The following is an 18,979-nucleotide window of genomic DNA, read 5'->3' on the forward strand; positions in this document are numbered from 1 at the left end:
TCATGGTTAAACCACGTCAACATTTTATATTACTATTTATTTTTGTCTTATTATCTCTATAAAAAAAATAATATAAAATGTTGACGTGGCTTAACCATGACCACACAAAACAAGAGAGCACGAGAAGTGGGAGGATAGAAAATATGCCTCCAGCATATATATGACAAATGTTCAATAAAAAATGACGATATCTTTTGTTATAAGAGGCAATGACATATCTAAGATTTGAATTTTGAGGGATTTTGTTTTAAAAGTTACAATGTCGTACCTCAACTTACAAATTTGTTGCAATGTAACGCTCCGTCCTCAAAATATTTATTTTCGGGAAATAATTCCAATGATAGGCCCAAATTAAATTTTTGTTTATTCTTTATTTAATTTTCTTAATCGCTCACAAAAACTACAACCATAATTAACTTACCAAAACATTCGATTAAATTTTCATAATTTATCACCAATTTCTTCTCTTAAATCAAACCACATCTACCATTGGTCAGATAACCCTAGCATACTAATCACACTTATTGGTAAACTATTTACCATCATTGCCATATTCATCATTGGCAAAACAATTATGATAAATTCCCAACCGTAACCATCGTCGGCGAAATAAATATCACAATTTCAAGCCAAACCATTTAAATTGGCAATTCAAATATAAAAAAATTCCAGCCAAAACCATTGGAATTCCAAATCACAATCACTAGTAAAATCACTTACCATCAAAATTCGTGTGCCAACATAATCCAACCTGATGACCGGTCCCACAGCCGATTACCCTCACTTCAATCTGACCACACAACATGAAGTAGGGTAACGAGAGTGTCCAGTTATTCCTACACTACACCCCAGAACCAAGTACCTTCCCCACAGAATATGGTACATGTTCGGCTGTGTAGGCCTCCAAAGGTTTAGGGGATTGAAACCCAAGGCAGTGCGCAGTGCCTCTCACTCCTAGTAACTCTCAATCCATGAGTGTCTATTTCCAACGGACATACCACATAGACTATCCCGCAGGAGTAGCCTGACCGTATAACACCATCTGAAAGTTTAGGGGATTGAAACCCAAGGGAACCTCACAGTCCCTTTCACTCTCAGGTCATCAAAATCATCCAGGGAACCTACATTTTCAATCCATAGGAACCTGTGCTCACAACAACATACGTGAGTAATCCATAATACATATATGCATCTCACATATTCATAGAAATTATGAAATATGCAACCACAATGCAAATCATAATTTCCACTCACAAAACTCCATAATCGCCATGAAAATTGCACCATGCCACATGTGCGAGTGGTCCACCATATATATATCACCTGGATGCCACTTATCCAAAAATTTTGGAAATAATGCATTCTCAATTCACATGCGTATCACATAAATGCCTCATGATTCATAAAACTTGTGAAATATAACAATATCACCATAATCATATTTCACATCATCAAAACACGAGAGTATATACGTTCACCCTCCTGCCAGTGCGAGATTCATAATACATGTATATTTCTCATTAATGCCACATTAATCATAAGAATTATAAATAATGCAATATCAATGCAAATCATAATTCACACCAACATGAACTCGAGAATATTGCATATTGTAGAGCAGTATCATTCGTTCTGATACCAATTTGTAACATCCCGAAATTTATAATTTGGAAGCCAAACACACCGGTAGGCCACAATATATCTATAATGGTTAATTATAATTCTACTAACCATTCAAAAAAAAAAATATTCATTTTGTTGAGCCTATGGTTGCATCTAACATTCTGGTTAGACTGCCTACGTACCCTAAATGAAAGAATCAAGCCATTCGTAGTTCGTACTACGCTTTTAGAGTAATATACTAAAATTTCATTATGATCCAACGGTCGGATATTCGCTAACTACGAAATCAAGTGACGGTCGATGCTTTTTTTTAAGAACTTACAAATCCAATTTGAAAAGATCTGTATGTCAAATTCCTAATCCGTAAGTTCCTAATGTCCTCAAATATTACATATTACAATGTATCAAAGTTTGGTGATGATCCAACGGTTAGATCGTCGATTCCCAAATTGATCAAGTACGGTATCGTAATGAATTTAGGTTCAAACAATTAACCTACATCATACAAATATCAAGACTGACTTCAAGGCATCTGATTTAGCCTAAACATAGCATCGACATTGTTTGTACCATACTTGACCAATCCCGAAACTACTGAGCACCGGTCAACGTTATACCGTCAAGGACCCAGAAGAGCTTCCCTTCAACCAGGAGGCCAATCACAATGCGACACGTGTCGACATCAGAAGCCAATCACAGCGCGATACGTGTCAACATCAGGAGGCCAATCAAAATGAGAGCTTGAACCTATGTATTTGTGTAAACCCTTCACAATTAATGAGAACTCTTCTACTCCGTGGACGTAGCCGATCTGGGTGAACCACGTACATCTTGTGTTTGCTTCCCTGTCCCTATTCATATACGTACTTATCTTCACTAGTGATCGAAGCAACCAAGCGAAGGTCACAAACCTGACACTTTCTGTTGTACCAAAGTCCTCGCTGATTTTGTGCATCAACATTTGGCGCCGTCTGTGGGAAAGACACTTACTCCCACTCTCTTCAGCTTTGTTAAGCTGGTTTCCACCGCTCGTACACTTTCTTTTGGCCAAACATCTCTCTCCAAATGGGGAGCGAAAGAAGCCATAGCACACAGAATGACACCCCCATTGGACCTAGTATGAAGCAACGAAAGCATGAAGGAAATAAAGTTACTCTTCAAGCTAAAGTCGATGAGTTAGAAGCTCAGAACAACAAGATAGTGATGAGGAACGAGGTCCTCCAGGAGCAGTATGAAAAACTTTTCGAGATGCTTCATGAGGCTAGGCATGCTCAAGCACACAAGCTCGTCGCCCCTGTTGAGGTTAACAATCATCTGAATGCCCCCCAACACGGAGGGTCACCGATATCCAACACGGATATCCCTGATAGGGATCGAGCTACACATCAATGTGATAATCAACATGAGACTTCTCTCAACCCAGCTGCTTCAACCCGAAACAGAAGGAGTAGAGGAAAGCACCTCCTCACAGAAGGAGTGGAAGGATCAAAAGCCGTCTATCACGATTGTCGAGACTTCCTAAAGCAACGTCGAGAGAATCTCATCCACATAAGCTCGAAGATCAATGACCCAAGAGTTTCTGAAAGACTCGGTCCTCTCCCACGACCCAGGCCAGCAGTTAATCTAGGGAATGGGCAACAAGTCCCAGAAGAACATGAAGGTACAGGGGACTCGGAAATGTTCCGACATACTCACTCTAAGAGTCAGTGTGACGAGTCCAAGGAAAAATCATGCTATCTTGATCAAACTTTCCTACTTCCAAGAGGCGATAGGGACTTACGGAAGAAAACTTCAGTGATGCACAATTCCACTCAGGACCCCCTCGTCCTACAGCTCCTTGAGGAAGTAAACAAGTTGAAGGCTGAACGTCAAGCCGAGATACTTGACTGGAACCAACCCAGGCCTGGCCCCCTCACAAGAAGGATCCTCAACACCCCCTCCAAGTGAAGACAAAGCAGAAGCTTGACTTACAACTCTATACTGGAAGGGAAGACCCGATTGAACACCTTAACCTCTTTGAGTCCACCATGGTATACCGGAGACACACCGATGAAGAACGGTGCCTTCTCTTCCCCTTCACCCTCTCTGGGGGAGCCTTAAACTAGTATTGCCGTCTTCCACCCGAGACGGTAGACTCATTTGAGGAGTTGAGGAAGTTGTTTGTCTCTCAACACATCTTCCAGACCGATCGCTTGCATTCCGCAGATGACTTGTACACTATTCGCCAGAAGCCGGAAGGTCATTACGAAAGTATGCTGGCCGCTTCAGCCATGAGTATTCCCGCTGCGCTGAGGCAGATGACAAGACCACCCTCAAGGCCTTCACAGCAGGCTTACGTGACTGTTTCTTCAAGTACATGATCAATGCCAACACTTGGAAGACTTACTCTGAGGTGATGGCACAAGCTTACAACCATGCCTCTGCCGAGGCAAGGACATATCAAGGGAAACCCCCTACAGTCACCCCTTATCAGCAAGTAGGGAGTGGAGGCCAGATCCAACCGAATGAAAAGACCTCAACCTTCCAAACGGTAGCAGCACACCCCCCGGCCTCATTTAATGCTTCGCCAAGTCAGCAGACATATCAATCCCAGGGCAAAAGGAAAGATTTCCATCCTCACCAATCTCATTTTAATAAAAAGAATAAGGGGCACTATCGCGATAACTCAGTATATCGTCACAATAACACCCATCCCCAGGCAGTCAACGCAGTGGGCCAATAGCGTGTCAAGACAGGCCCTACCCCGAGGTATGAGACATACACACCTTTGAACGCTACATGCGCGGCCATCTACCCTAGTATAGCTTACCTGATACCAAAGCCAAAGCCAAGGCAGCCAGATTACAAGTCCATGAAGAACACGGGCGTGTTTTGCTGCTACCGCGAGTATAATGGCCTTGACGGCGAGAAGTGCATCATCCTCCGTGATCATATCGAAGCTTTGGCACGTGAAGGAAAAATTGATCAGTTCCTTCTTCACCCTCCAAGGGATAACCGTAACCAACGCCAGGTGAATGTGATATACTCCATAAGCGGCGGCACACCCATGTCTGAATCTTCCAATAGGGCCATGAAAAACAGTGAACGAACTTTGAGACATGGCCATCAAGTGTTTCACGTGGAAGACATCAGGGGAGGCAAGTATCAAAAACCTAACTGGGATCCAATATGTTTCTACCCTGAGGAAAAAAGAGGTATCATCTACCCTCACAACGATCCGCTGATCGTGGAGGCTCACATAACAAATTTTGATGTGAAACGAATCCTGATAGACACAGATGCTTCAGTCAATATCATGTTTGCTGAAGCTTTCAAGGCACTTAATGTAGTTGAACACTTGCTCAATAGCTCGATTTCTCCTTTGATAAGCTTCTCTGGCGATATCGTGCAACCTTTAGGGAGTATACACTTACCATTCACCATTGGTACAGGCCCCTACACAGCTACTATTACCACTAACTTCCTAGTGGTCAATTGCCCGACGGCATACAATGTCATCTTTGGGCGCACATGCATCAATGATCTCAAGGCCATGGTATCCACACATATGTTGTTGATGAAGTTTCCAACCCCTTTCGGCAATGGATACATCAGGGGAGATCAACTTAGTGCTCGATCATGTTACAACACTTCAGTTAAGCAACAACACATGCCTATCTCCAAGGAGACCTTCTCTATACATAACCAGGTAGTAAAGACCAGTCCAGATGAAGCCAACTCGGATCTTCATGATGGCAACAGTCAACCAGACGACCCTCGAGATGACTCATTCACCCAGCAAGCACAACCCGCTGAAGAGTTAGAGAATGTCTCTATCTCCAAAGACCATCCAGATCGCATGGTGAAGATTGGCACCACTTTGTCACCACCCCTTCGGTTGTGGCTGATCTCCTTTTTGCAAGAGAACGTCGAGGTCTTCGCTTGGTCATATAAAGATATGCCAGGCATCTTTCCCGATATCATCTGTCACCACTTGAGTATTGATCCCAAGACCAAACTAGTAAAACAGAAGCGAAGATCTTATGATGTTGAACGATACGAGGTGATGAAAGCAGAAGTTGAAAAACTCAAGGACATAGGCTTCGTCCGTGAAGTCAATTACCCAACATGGGTAGCAAATGTTGTCCTTGTTAAGAAAAATCCGACCAAGGAAAGTCTCCTACTTTAAAAAGTCTTGTGAAGAATGTGTGTCGACTACACCGACCTAAACAAAGGATGCCCGAATAATAGTTTCCCCCTTCCTCTCATTGATAGACTTATAGACTCTCTTGAGCTTCATAGACGTTTATTCAGGATACAACCAAATCTTCATGAACCCCTCAGACCAAGAACACACAGCCTTCACTACTGACAGGGGACTATATTGCTACAAAGTCATGCCTTTCGGCCTAAAGAATGCAGGAGCAACTTATCAGAGACTAGTCAATTTAATGTTCGCCGAACAGATTGGGAAGAGCATGGAAGTTTACGTTGATGATATGCTAGTCAAGAGCAAACATGCTGACCAACATATCACCAACCTATCTGAAACTTTCACCATTCTAAAGAGGTATCGAATGAGGTTGAACCCCAACAAATGTGCCTTCGGCATGGGATCTGGCAAATTCTTAGGCTTCATGATTAGCCAACGAGGCATTGAAGCTAACCCCGAAAAGATCAAAGCAATCCTCGACATGAAAGAGCCAGTAACTTCAAAAGACATCCAAAACCTTACTGGCAAGGTGGCAGCCTTAACCAGATTCATCTCTAAGGCCACAGACAGATGTGCTCTTTTCTTCAAATCACTCAAGGGAAATAAGAAGTACATTACATGGACGGATGAATGTGCCAAGGCATTCAGGAACCTCAAAGAGTACATGAGTAAAGCCCATCTGCTCTCCAAACCAGAAGTTGGTGACATTCTTATTATCTATCTATCGGTCTCGGCTTCAGCAGTCAGTTTTGTTCTTATCCGAAAGGACAGTGGTGTCGAACGGCCCGTCTACTACGCTAGCAAGGCCCTACAAGATGCGGAGACACGATACTCCAACATTGAGAAATTAGCTCTAGCATTGGCCATGTCTGCTCGAAAACTTCGCCCTTATTTCCAAGCACACGATATCATCGTGCTTACCAATCACCCTCTTCGACAGATACTCCAGAGTCCTGACACGTCTGGGCGAATGATTAAATGGGCGATAGCATTGGGTGAGTTTGACATCTCCTACCAACCAAAACCAGCCGAAAAGGGTCAAGCAGTAGCAGATTTCATTGCCGACTTCACATATCATGTTGACATTGCTTCTACACCTGAAGCAATAGCTTCATTACCATCGGAAGCTCAGAAGATAGAATCAACAACCCCAGCATGGAGTCTGTATGTTGATGGCTCATCCAACCAACAGGGCTGCGGAGCAGGATTAGTCCTCACTACCCCTGACAAAGTGGCGATAGAATACGCTCTTCGTTTCAAATTCAAGGCATCAAACAACGAGGCCGAATACGAAGCCCTTCTAGCAGGCTTACGTTTGGCCAAGCATCTTGGAGTTAAACAAATTAATATCTTCAGTGACTCCCAATTAGTGGTCAACCAAGTCACGAACAACTTTGATGCTAAGGATAGCTCCATGGCAGCATATCTTGCGCAAACACGACTTTTGCTTAAGCACTTCCACTACCAGATCACCCAAGTTCCTTGAGCGGTAAACAGTCATGCAGACGCTTTGGCCCGCCTCGCCTCGGCAGTGGAAGACAAGATTGGGAGAAAAATTCATGTCGAATTGTTGGCAGCACCAAGCACCATGGTCGCGGAAGTGTGCAATTTACAACAAGGAGATAGTTGGATCACCCCAATTTATAAATTCCTTGCCCATGGCACCCTTCCAAATGACAAAGTCCAAGCTAAGCATATTCGATACAAGTCTGCTCGCTACCTGATCATTAATGACCAACTCTACAAGCGCGGTTTTACCCTGCCCTACCTAAGATGCCTTACACCTGCAGAGGCAGAAATTGTCCTTCGGGAAATACATGAAGGAGTCTGCGGAGATCATGTTGGGTCTCGATCCCTAGCACACAAGACTTTTCGCCAAGGATACTATTGGCCAACACTCCACCAAGATGCCATCAGAATATCTCGCTCATGTGATAAGTGTCAACGCTACGCAACTATCCCTCACTCCCATCCCGAGCCGCTCACTCCTATGATCAGCCCTTGGCCCTTCGCCCAATGGGGACTTGATTTGATCGGCCCAATGCCTGCAGGGAAGGGCAAGGTCCGCTATGCAATCGTTGCAGTTGACTACTTCACAAAGTGGGCTGAAGTAGAACCCTTGGCAACCATTACTGAGGCAAAAATAGAAGACTTCGTATGGAAGAACATCCTCTGCAGATTCGGCATTCCCAATGCGATAGTCACGCACAATGGGCGGCAGTTCGACAACAAGAACTTCAGGATGTTCTGCTCTAAGTTCAACATCAACTTATGTTTTGCCTCTCCAGCCCATCCCCAGTCTAATGGACAAGTCGAGGCTGTTAACAAAATAATCAAGCGCACTCTGAAAACTAGCTTGGACAAAGCTAAAAGTTGTTGGCCAGAATTCGTACCCCAAGTTCTTTGGTCATACCGCACTTCATATCGGACTTCCATAGGAGAAACTCCATTCTCACTTGCTTTTGGTACAGAAGCAGTTGTCCCGGTTGAGCTTGAGCAAGCAACATACCGAATCCAGAACTACATGCAGAGTGAAAACGACAAACAACTCACCCTCAACTTGGATCTAGTCGAGGAACACAGAAATCAGGCTCACCTGAGGAATGTCGCCTACAAGCAGCGCATCTCCAACTACTACGACTCAAGGGTCAAACCTCGCTCCTTCAAAGTGGGAGACTGGGTATTGAAGAAAAGATTACTCTGTGATAGAGTCCCGAGTGAAGGAACACTCAGTCCTAACTGGGATGGACCGTTCGAGGTCGTCGGCATCAGCCGCCCTGGCTCCTACAAGCTCAGAAGCTCCGACGGCAAGACCCTTGGCCATCCATGGAATGCTGACCACTTGAAGTACTATTACAAATAAACTCACATTGTACAAGTGTTAAGCTACAGCCGTTTGGTATGAATTCAATAAAGAGGTGATTTAGCCAACTCGGCCCTAAACTCTTTTACATTCTGAGCAATGAAACACTTAAGTGTTGAAGCTTCAACGTAAATGTTTCCAATACAAAACAAAATCTAAGTATGTGTCAACAAGACTATACAAAGGATTTACATCATACATTCCAACACATTCATACATAAACATCATACATTCCAACACATTCATACATAAACATAATACATTCCAATACATTCATACATAAACATCATACATTCTAACACATTCATACATAAACATCATACATTCCAACACATCCATACATAAGCCAACTGTGCTTCGAAACACACTTTGTGTCATTCGACATTTACCACAATGTACCTTGACACCTTGCCCTTATTCTCACAAACTAGGTGATGAATGAACTCACCTTCGTGCCACCAACTAGGTGATGAAATGTACAACCCGTACTCTAATATTATTTGGAGACTTGCCACCCTTATCACCAATCAGGTGAAGAAGGAACTCATCTTCATGCCACCAACCAGGTGATGAAATGTACAACGCGTACTTTCCTTCATGCCACCAACCAGGTGATGACATGTACAACGCGTACTCTCCTTCATGTCACCAACCAGGTGATGAAATGTGATGAAAGGTGATTAAGGAATTCACATTCGTACCACCAACCAAGTGATGAAAGCAACCCACCATTCATTCCACTAACCAGAAGACGAGTGGTACAACTTGTACATGTGAACTCCTAGCATTCACAAATAATCAAAAACCCTCAAGCTTTACAACTCAACTAGGGGAGCACTTATGCTTAACAAGAGCTATAGTCACCAACAAAGTCTTATTGCAAGCCAACAATGGCTTCAGTGCATGGTATACGAAGATCAAGCTCTTCAGCCCTCTTACATCTGCTTCAGACATTTCTCCTCTGTAACAATGCAAACACTACAACTCATAGAAAGCTTCACACGCTCTTGATCAAGACTGTTCGAAGCAAAGTCAATTTATATAGTTCATCCAAACCTTCGACTACTACAAGATGTGGCTTGCATCACAATCTCTCGCTCAACAGTGTGAAAGCAAAATTTGTATACGTTGTCTCTCCCACATTTTCAAATTTCTAGTTTTCCCAAAAAAAAAAAAAAAAAAAAAAAAAAGAAAAAGAAGAGGAAATTGGGAAATTCAACAAAGCTTCATCAATGGAGGACAAATATCAATCTCAAAAGCTTCGCACTATCTTCATCAAGATAGTGTGAAGCAAAATCAATTTATGGTGCCAACAAAAGCTTCATCAATGGAGGACAAATATCAATCTCAAAAGCTTCGCACTATCTTCATCAAGATAGTGTGAAGCAAAATCAATTTATGGTGCCAACAAAAGCTTCATCAATGGAGGACAAATATCAATCTCAAAAGCTTCGCACTATCTTCATCAAGATAGTGTGAAGCAAGATCAATTTATGGTGCCAACAAAAGCTTCATCAATGGAGGACAAATATCAATCTCAAAAGCTTCGCACTATCTTCATCAAGATAGTGTGAAACAAAATTAATTTATGGTGCCAACAAAAGCTTCACCTATAAAGCTTCAACCCCAAAGCTTCACCTATAAAGCTTCAACACCAAAGCTTCACCTATAAAGCTTCAACACCAAAGCTTCACCTATGAAGCTTCAACCCCAAAGCTTCACCTACAATACAAAATTTCAACACCAAAACATATAAAAGCTTCACACACTCTTCATCAAGATAGTGGGAAGCAAAATCAATTCATGGTGCCCAACAAAGCTTCAACCTCAAAGCTTCACCTACAAAGCTTCAACACCAAAGTTTCACCTACAAAGCTTTAAAAAATATATATATATATATATTTTTTTTTTCGGAAATTCGAAAATTCAAAAATCCGGAAATTTGAAAGTTCAAAAAAAAAAAAAAATTTGCCTAGGCCTCCTCTTCTTTGGGCCTAACAACTTTCATAACAAATATATATGAAGAAGGAGTTTTGGGCTACCACTTAGAAAGGAAATGCCTCATTCGTCAACTCCCTCAACCAGAGACTTGGAGGACTCCTACCATATGCTACTGCACCTTGATACTCGAAAGTCTCACGACCACTCAGTGACTTGGATTTTTCAAGTCTCCAAACGAGAAGTTTTCCTCACTCGGGAAATTAAGGGAGCACTACCTCAACCTACATGCTTCACTCACAAAGTTTCAACATACAAGTTTCAACAAAAGGAAAAATTCAAAGAACTTAGTGAAGAAGGCCTTGGTGTATTTAACACAATACGTTGAAATGAAGCAAATCTTGTTTATTGATATTTCCGATAAGTTACAAATATGTACATATACATGAATCAAAATAAACAAACAAGAGAGAGCCTTCACAAAGGTTGCTCAGGGGAAGTCTCAGCAGTCAGTAGAGCCCCAGAAAGAGAAAGCACCGAAGGGTGGTTATCCGGAGCCTTAGTACTAAACAGAATCCCAGAAGGAGGAGGCATCGGAGGTTGATCATTTGGAGCTTCATTACGCGGTACAGCCCCAGAAGACGACGACAATAAATGCTTTTGGAACAAACCCACAAACCGCTGATGATCAAGTAAAACATGACCATCAGATTCCTTCATCTGGTCAAGCTTCCTCTTCATGTTTGTAGCATAGTCATGTGCGAGCCGGTGCAACTGTTTATTCTCATGCTTGAGCCTTCTAATTTCCTGTTTGAGACTCATCACTTCAGCAGCCAATGATTCAACTTGGCGGGTTCTAGCAAATAGGCGTTGGGCCATATTAGACACAGAACCTGCACACTGAACACTAAGAGCCAGAGAATCCTTAACAGCCAACTCATCAGACCGTTTGGAAAGTAGTCTGTTATCTTTGGGAGTGAGAAGGTTCCTGGCCACCACCACAGCGGTCATATCATTCTTCATCACAGAATCTCCAACGGTAAGAGGACCAGTAGGGGATATGAAGGATGGGAGCCATATGTTGTCTGGAGAAGGCGTGGCTATCTCTTCTCCAAGGTTCAAGTCAAAACGACGGTCGGAGGGGCCAGACATTTTCAAAGGTGTTGAAGAAGGAAGAGGTCAGACAAATCAAGATCTTAGAAGTGCAAGAAGGGAGCTTCTACTGGTGGAGATTCAAGTGTGCTGTGGAACTTAATGCCAACCTCTATAAAAATCTGCACTTGACGGAGCTTAAGAAATCGAAGAGGCGTTTGCTTTCTCGAAAGCTGAGCTACTCAGAGACCACGAGGGCCGATCTCAGAAATCGAATAAGCACCTACTTTTTCAGCCTCGTCAGCACCTGTCACATGCACACTCAGCTTTGCGGAAATTACGGGCAATCTGTCGAAGATTTCTGGTGAAGTAGAAAGCACGTGAATCTTACTGTTCAATCACCACTCTCCACACGCACCATCAACTCCTCGGGTACCACATATAACTTTGCCAAAGATCTCTGACAAAGTTTAGGCACGAGAATTTCGAAGTTCCAGCTACCCTACTATTACCCACAAGGGTAAAGGAACAACACCACTGTTTGACAACTGAAAAGTCCCTATGTGTGTCGACCTCCGTGTTCTGTGGCAAGACAGGCTGGCAAGAACGTCCAACCTTTACTCACATTCGAGAAAAGACTCCCAACATAATTACTTTCTCAAAAATCGAAGCGGCACCGCTTTTCGAATCTCGAGAGCCAGATCCCCGACGGGATTGCTTGTTCGAAAATCGAAGAGGCACAGCTCTCAGAACTTTGAGAGCCAGATTTCCTTAGATAAAGCTTGTCTGTAATCTTCACACGCAACATAAGCTTTCCAGATACCACATATCATTTTTTCAAAGTGCTCTGACAAAGTTAAAACACGTGAAGCTGGCAGCTTTCACTACATTGTTGTGACCAAGAAGGGTAAATGAATAGCATTACTATTTGTTATTGGGAAATCCCTATATACATCGACCTCCCTCCTCAACGGACATGCAAACCTGCAAAAATGCTCAACCCTTTCTCGCATTCGAGAATGCACCCTCAACATAACCTCTCGAAATACTCAGCTTTATTTCCCTCCGATAATACCTCAGCAAATAAGCTACACCAAGAACAAGAGTATCTCATATCATCAAGGTCGAAAGCAAGAGTATCCCATATCATGCTTTCTCCTTGTCCTTGTCTTCGTCCTTGTCCACACCTGCAGGACAAAGAGAAAGAGAGCAGTCAGTCGGAACCTGAAATCAAACCTCCAATCTGGAACTGACTGCCTGAGACCTTTGCCTGGTTGCTTACTTAGCATTGCTCTCAAGAACTCATCCTCAACTACTGTCAAGGTCATGAATTCCACCGGCAAATACCTCATGACAGTTGATCAGATATTGGCTCTTTACACTGAAGTTGCCAAGCGTGGATGAGTCACTATGAAGGAATGTTCTGAAGGACCATTTAAATGCAAAGGTTGCACACCACTTCTGCCATGCAAAAGATTGAAGCAGAAGGTTCAACGGTTAGCTGAAATAGATCACTACAGCACGACACCTTTCCATACCACATTCACTATTCCGTCAACAGCAAAAGTATCCCATATCATCAAGGTCGAACGTACTCTAGATTTGATGGACTTGTTTTGACCCTCAAATTCTTGAGTCGGCCTTATACTCTGAAGGGAACCAGAAAACCCTCCAGCACAGTTCAAGAATAAGCCTGTGGAAAGTTACTTCTTCAAAAGCAAAAGTATCTCATATCATCTCTTCTTCATTTGCTTCTCCTTATCCTGGCAGCTGAATGAGAGACAAGGAGAATGAGAACAATCAACCGGAAGCCGAAGTCGAACCTCCGATCCTGGGTTGCTTGCTTGGAAGTTTGACTGCTTACCTTGTCTGTCACCTCTTTCGGCAGATCTCCTAGCTCGGCGACTTGGGGGACTCCTACTATAGGGTTTGTATCACACTTGACCAAGCCCGAAACTAAAAGTAAGCTTCAAGTAAAATTGATACATTACCTTGTGCATCTTCATCGATTAAAGATACCACTCATGGATGGAGGAAAAGTACTTCCAGAGAAGATGCCACATCTACATATGAGACAGATAAGGCACGTGAAAATGATACCACACTTCGGTACTTAGAAGTTTCGTGATTACTCAATGGCTTGGATCTTGCAAGTCCCCAACCGAGAAGCTTCCCTCACTCGGGAACTTAGGGGAACACTGTTTGTACCATACTTGACCAATCCCGAAACTACTGAGCACCGGTCAACGTTATACCGTCAAGGACCCAGAAGAGCTTCCTTTCAACCAGGAGGCCAATCACAATGCGACAGGTGTCGACATCAGAAGCCAATCACAGCGCGACACGTGTCAACATCAGAAGCCAATCACAACACGACACGTGTCAATGTTAGAACAAAGCTAGAAACTCTCTTCTATAAATAGGGATCATTCTCCCACAATAATCTCTAATGTCATTTTGTACTAAACTATTCACTAGAACTCACAAAATGAGAGCTTGAACCTATGTATTTGTGTAAACCCTTCACAATTAATGAGAACTCCTTTACTCCGTGGACGTTGCCGATCTGGGTGAACCACGTACATCTTGTGTTTGCTTCCCTGTCCCTATTCATTTACGTACTTATCTTCACTAGTGATCGAAGCAACCAAGCGAAGGTCACAAACCTGACACTTTCTGTTGTACCAAAGTCCTCGCTGATTTTGTGCATCAACAGACATCATTCTGACCACGCGCCGCCGCGGGTGGCGGTCGGCCACCCCGGTTCGCCTGAAAATTCAACTATATCAAAAAATTCTCAAAATTTCCAAAAAAATAAGATCTTAATGAGTAGAACAAACTTTATACCTGTGGCCAAGTCTAATTTGGATAGGAAAAGCTCCAATTTGTCTCGAAACCAGCCGGAACCTTAGAACTTTGGTGGCCTCGATCCACCTCATCCGGCACTCCACCGCCCCAACCAAGCCTTGGGACTTGTTCCTGGGTTCATGAGGAGTCAACCCATGGGTGGTCGATGATGGTAGCTTCAGAAACGGCCAATCACCGCCATGGTGCCCTCGAAGCCCCTCGATGAGATTCATCACAAATTTGAGTCTATTTCCTTCAATTCAAAAGTGGAAATGGTAGAGGGAGGGTCGTGGAGTCATGTGAGGGTGGTGGTGACGATCGATTTGCCGAAAGATTGCAGGAATTGGTGTCGGGATGAAATTTGGAAACGAGTCAGGTTGCGAGTCGAGGGAGACTTAGTTTCCCCTTTTTCCATTCTTATCTCCCATGCCCTCTTTTTCCTCCTCCTGATTGGGCCAAATCTCCATCCCCCACTCTCATTTCTCTCTTTCCCTCTTCATCATAGCCACACATGTGGTATTCCCATTGCTCTATATTTTCTGGAGCCTTCCAATTTAATGAGAAAATATCTATTTTTCCCTCGAATTCAATCGTTAATAACTCATTCATTATAACTCCGTTTCATGAACGGTTTTCGCTTACACGCTCGTGAGATCGAGCTCTATCCCAATATGCCAAGAAACATGACAAAATATATAAGGAATAAAAATACGTTCTCGTAAAATTCAATTTAGCCAACTAAGGCATTTTTCCTTATTTCACTTTCCTAAAAAAAAAATTCCACGTAAACATATATTTTTAAAATTTTCAAGGGTGTTACATACCTCTTAGGCTCCTACCACTAATAATGGTGCAATTAACTAATTCGATTTAAGGTTGCCAAAGCGTATCAACCAATCTGATTGTACCTTAAACCTAGACATCATATATCAAAAATGTCAATAGAAGGTTGTTACCTTGAGGAAGAAAAACTAATTAGATTTTGTAAGACAAATATGAGTGCACTGCAATATCAACCACATTGATTTTTGTTTTGTTTAATGAAATGAATTAGTAAAAAAAAATAAGCATTAGGGTTAAAGTCCAAACTCAGTACCAAACTCACCAATTGACCTTCTGAATATGAAATGTAGGTTAACTATACAAATTTCCAATTATGCCTTTGTGCTTGATGACTTCAGAAAGGGATGATAATCCACACACAATGTGAAACAGTTGAAATTAATGAAAAATATTGATTACCTAAATATTAAAAAAAAATTAAATTACCAAACTTTCTTACCCTAAGTGAATCGCATGCACCCAGCAGAAAGCAAACAATCACAGAGCGCAAGAAATTTTTCATTTTCTTCCACTTTGTAGACCCAATCCTTATTCCGTCATAGATTTTTAGGAACTTTAAATAAAAGCTCCCGGTATTGTTCACTTTAACGGCAAACCACATTTTTACACTAAAAAGTCAATCCTGGTACTATTCACTTTACCCTTTATTTTGTCCTTATCGTTAAAACTAAAAGTTTTAAAGTCATTTTCATTAGTTTTCCTTAGATTTTTCTCTATTTCGAACAAACTCCAAAATCTACATCACACAAACCAAATAAAAACATTTTCTTCACTAAACCCTTTACCAAAATCCAATCAAAGTTTGTAAATTTAAACAAAAGATCAAGTTTTGGAGCAAAAAGCACACCTACCTGTATGGCCATGAAAGCTGCAGTCAGGGTGATGGAGCCTTAACCTGCGAGCAAGAGATAAAAGTTTTGCAGAAAAGTTTCTCAGTACTATGATAAATAGACTAACAAAAAAAAAGTACTTTCTATTAAACTCCAAACAAAATTGAGAAAACCACATTTTTATTTCTCCCTTTCCGGTTAAGCAATCAATATATACTGTTTGGATTTCCCCTTCTGCGAAACTGTTTCCTTAGACGTTCGGGTTTTTTCTCCTTCATCACGTGGCATATCATGTTTGTTCGATCGTGTGAGGAAGAAGTTTGATCAGAAAATGGGGTTTTGGAAGATAGACGTGGGTGGGTTGGTTTCCCTGGTAGTTGTCTCTCTTTTTCCTGTAATTTTTTAAGTTTGTAATTCTCTTATTTATTAGGTTGTATTATGATTACTTGTTGACAAAAATACCCTTGTGGATGAGTGCTACTAGACACATCCCATTGTCTTATTTCCTCACCCATCTTATAATTTAACCCACTATAAAAAGTTAAAAATTTGAAAATGTTATTTCTTCACCTAAAATATCCTCTAATTTATATCTAAATTCCTTCTATTTTAATTTATCAGAATGTCATCACCTTAGCCGCACCACCCCCTCAAAACGTCACCCACCCCCGTCTGCAACCAAAACCTTTGACACCTGCTTGGTGGCATGTCCTTTGGGATGAGGGAAAAACGGGAGAGGGAAGTAGAGAGAGAAACGGGAAGGGAGGAAGAGAGAGAAGCACGGGGGAGAGAGAAGACGAAGACCCCCTCTCTTTGTTTGCAATGGTTGAAATGCAATTTTGATGGAACATAGGTGGACAACAGTGCGGTGGCGGCTGGGTTATGGAGTGGTGGTGGGTGGTGGGTGGTGGGTGGTGGGTGGTGGGTGATGAGGAGGGAGATTTTCATTTTTCCCAGTTTGAGAGAGAGATGGAGAGACGGTGGTGGGGAGAGAGAGAAACAGGGTGGGGACAAGAGAAATGGTAGTTGAGTTATTTTTTAACATTAATTATAATAAAATAAATAAGGGTTTAAAAGTATTGTTATAAAAGGATAAACATGCCATTAACATTTTTACTAAAATGTGGATGAGAAGATAGGACAATGGGGTGGGTTTATCACCACTCTTGTGGATTATGAATCCATTTTTCACGGCATTTTTTATTTTCTTTGTTTGATGTGCATATAGTCCAGTTCTTTTTGATAAAGTCTTGAGACACCAAACTCTCATTCTGACTTTTTAATATTAAAGATTAAAAATAAAAGAAATGAAAATTTGTCAAAAATCTATTAAATGCCAATGTGAGAAAAAATATTGAGGATATGTAGATTAGATAAAGAAAAAAAATATCAACATAAATTTTGATTGAGTTAAATTATGATAAATTATGAACAGATTTCAAACAAGAAATTTCAGCTGAAAAATCTTGATCTTGGGGTTTAATAAATATACTCATTAGTATATGAAAAGATTCATTTAAGTAAAAAAATCAAATTGAGATATGAGACTATGAGTAATTACCTTGTTGTACGAGTTGTGAAGAATTTCAACCACAAAGCGCTATCTTGGGCAGACCTTTTGTCTTTAGTTTTTCATCCCTAAAACCAGACCATTTCTTAGAAAAGTTTTCACAACTAAGCCGTTAAATACTGATTTTAACGCTCTTATCGAGGAATGGAGATAAGAACACATCAACATAAACATCGGCAAAAAATCTCAATTTGAGATACGTTACCAAAAGTGGGGATATCGAGGACATTTCAGTGAAATTTTAAGCATGCTCATAACTTGGACAATATGTTAAAATCTTTCCTAGCCCAACATTTAATTATATTAGGTATTGATTTTGACTATTTCGAAAAAAGTTCTCACATCCAAGCTGTTAAATATTGATTTTGACGGTCTTATCGAAGAACGGAGATAAGATCATAATCATATCAACATAAATATCTACAAAAAATCTTAGTTGTGATATGTTACCAAAAGTGGGGATATCAAGAAAACTTCAGCGAAATTTCAGGTATGCTTAGTTGCTTACAACTTGGACAATAGCACAAGAACGTTAAACTATTTCCTAGCCCAACATTTACTTATGTAAAATATTATAAGTATCCAGTTATAATGCGTAGAGTGTCATACTAATATGAGTAATTTAAGGCATGCTTAAGCAACCTCACACATATAAGACTATGGTGACTAAATGAGAACTCCTTTACTAACCTCCATCATACATGAATCACCTTATTACAGTTTTTAGTTATAAGTTTAAACTAACAAGCTTGGCAATATCAAAGCTCAGTGTAAGTCTTTGTGAACATTTGCTTCAATCAATGTTTCTATGATGTGGGACATCTTCCTATTTTGCGATTGGCGCAGTGTATTCTTTGTTTATTAATATATAAATAGCGCATTCTCCCAGCATGTTGATATGGCCGAGTTGGTCTAAGGCGCCAGATTAAGGTTCTGGTCCGAAAGGGCGTGGGTTCAAATCCCACTGTCAACATCTCTATTTTTCCGAGTTCAATATTTTTTATATTTTTAATGGGGTAAAGTGAGTTCCATGAATTTTAATTCGCGCCTAGAACAGAGACTGTTGAGCATAAAAAACAGTTAACATCCATTAGCTTCAACATTTCTTAAAAACATTGTACAAATTTTTCTTTGGCCTCATAACAACCTACAAAATGGAGTTGTGGGAAAGCTATAGGAGG

At 41.3% G+C, this 18,979-nt stretch overlaps 1 non-coding gene across 1 annotated transcript; it reads left to right on the forward strand.

The window, feature by feature from the left end:
* The first annotated feature begins 18,690 nt into the window (after positions 1-18,690).
* Positions 18,691-18,771, forward strand: TRNAL-AAG (transfer RNA leucine (anticodon AAG)). The gene has a single exon. It is a non-coding gene; the product is annotated as a tRNA-Leu (tRNA).
* The last annotated feature ends 208 nt before the right edge of the window (positions 18,772-18,979 follow it).

The sequence above is a fragment of the Malus sylvestris genome, chromosome 13, assembly GCF_916048215.2.
Source record: "Malus sylvestris chromosome 13, drMalSylv7.2, whole genome shotgun sequence".
NCBI lineage: Eukaryota > Viridiplantae > Streptophyta > Magnoliopsida > Rosales > Rosaceae > Malus > Malus sylvestris.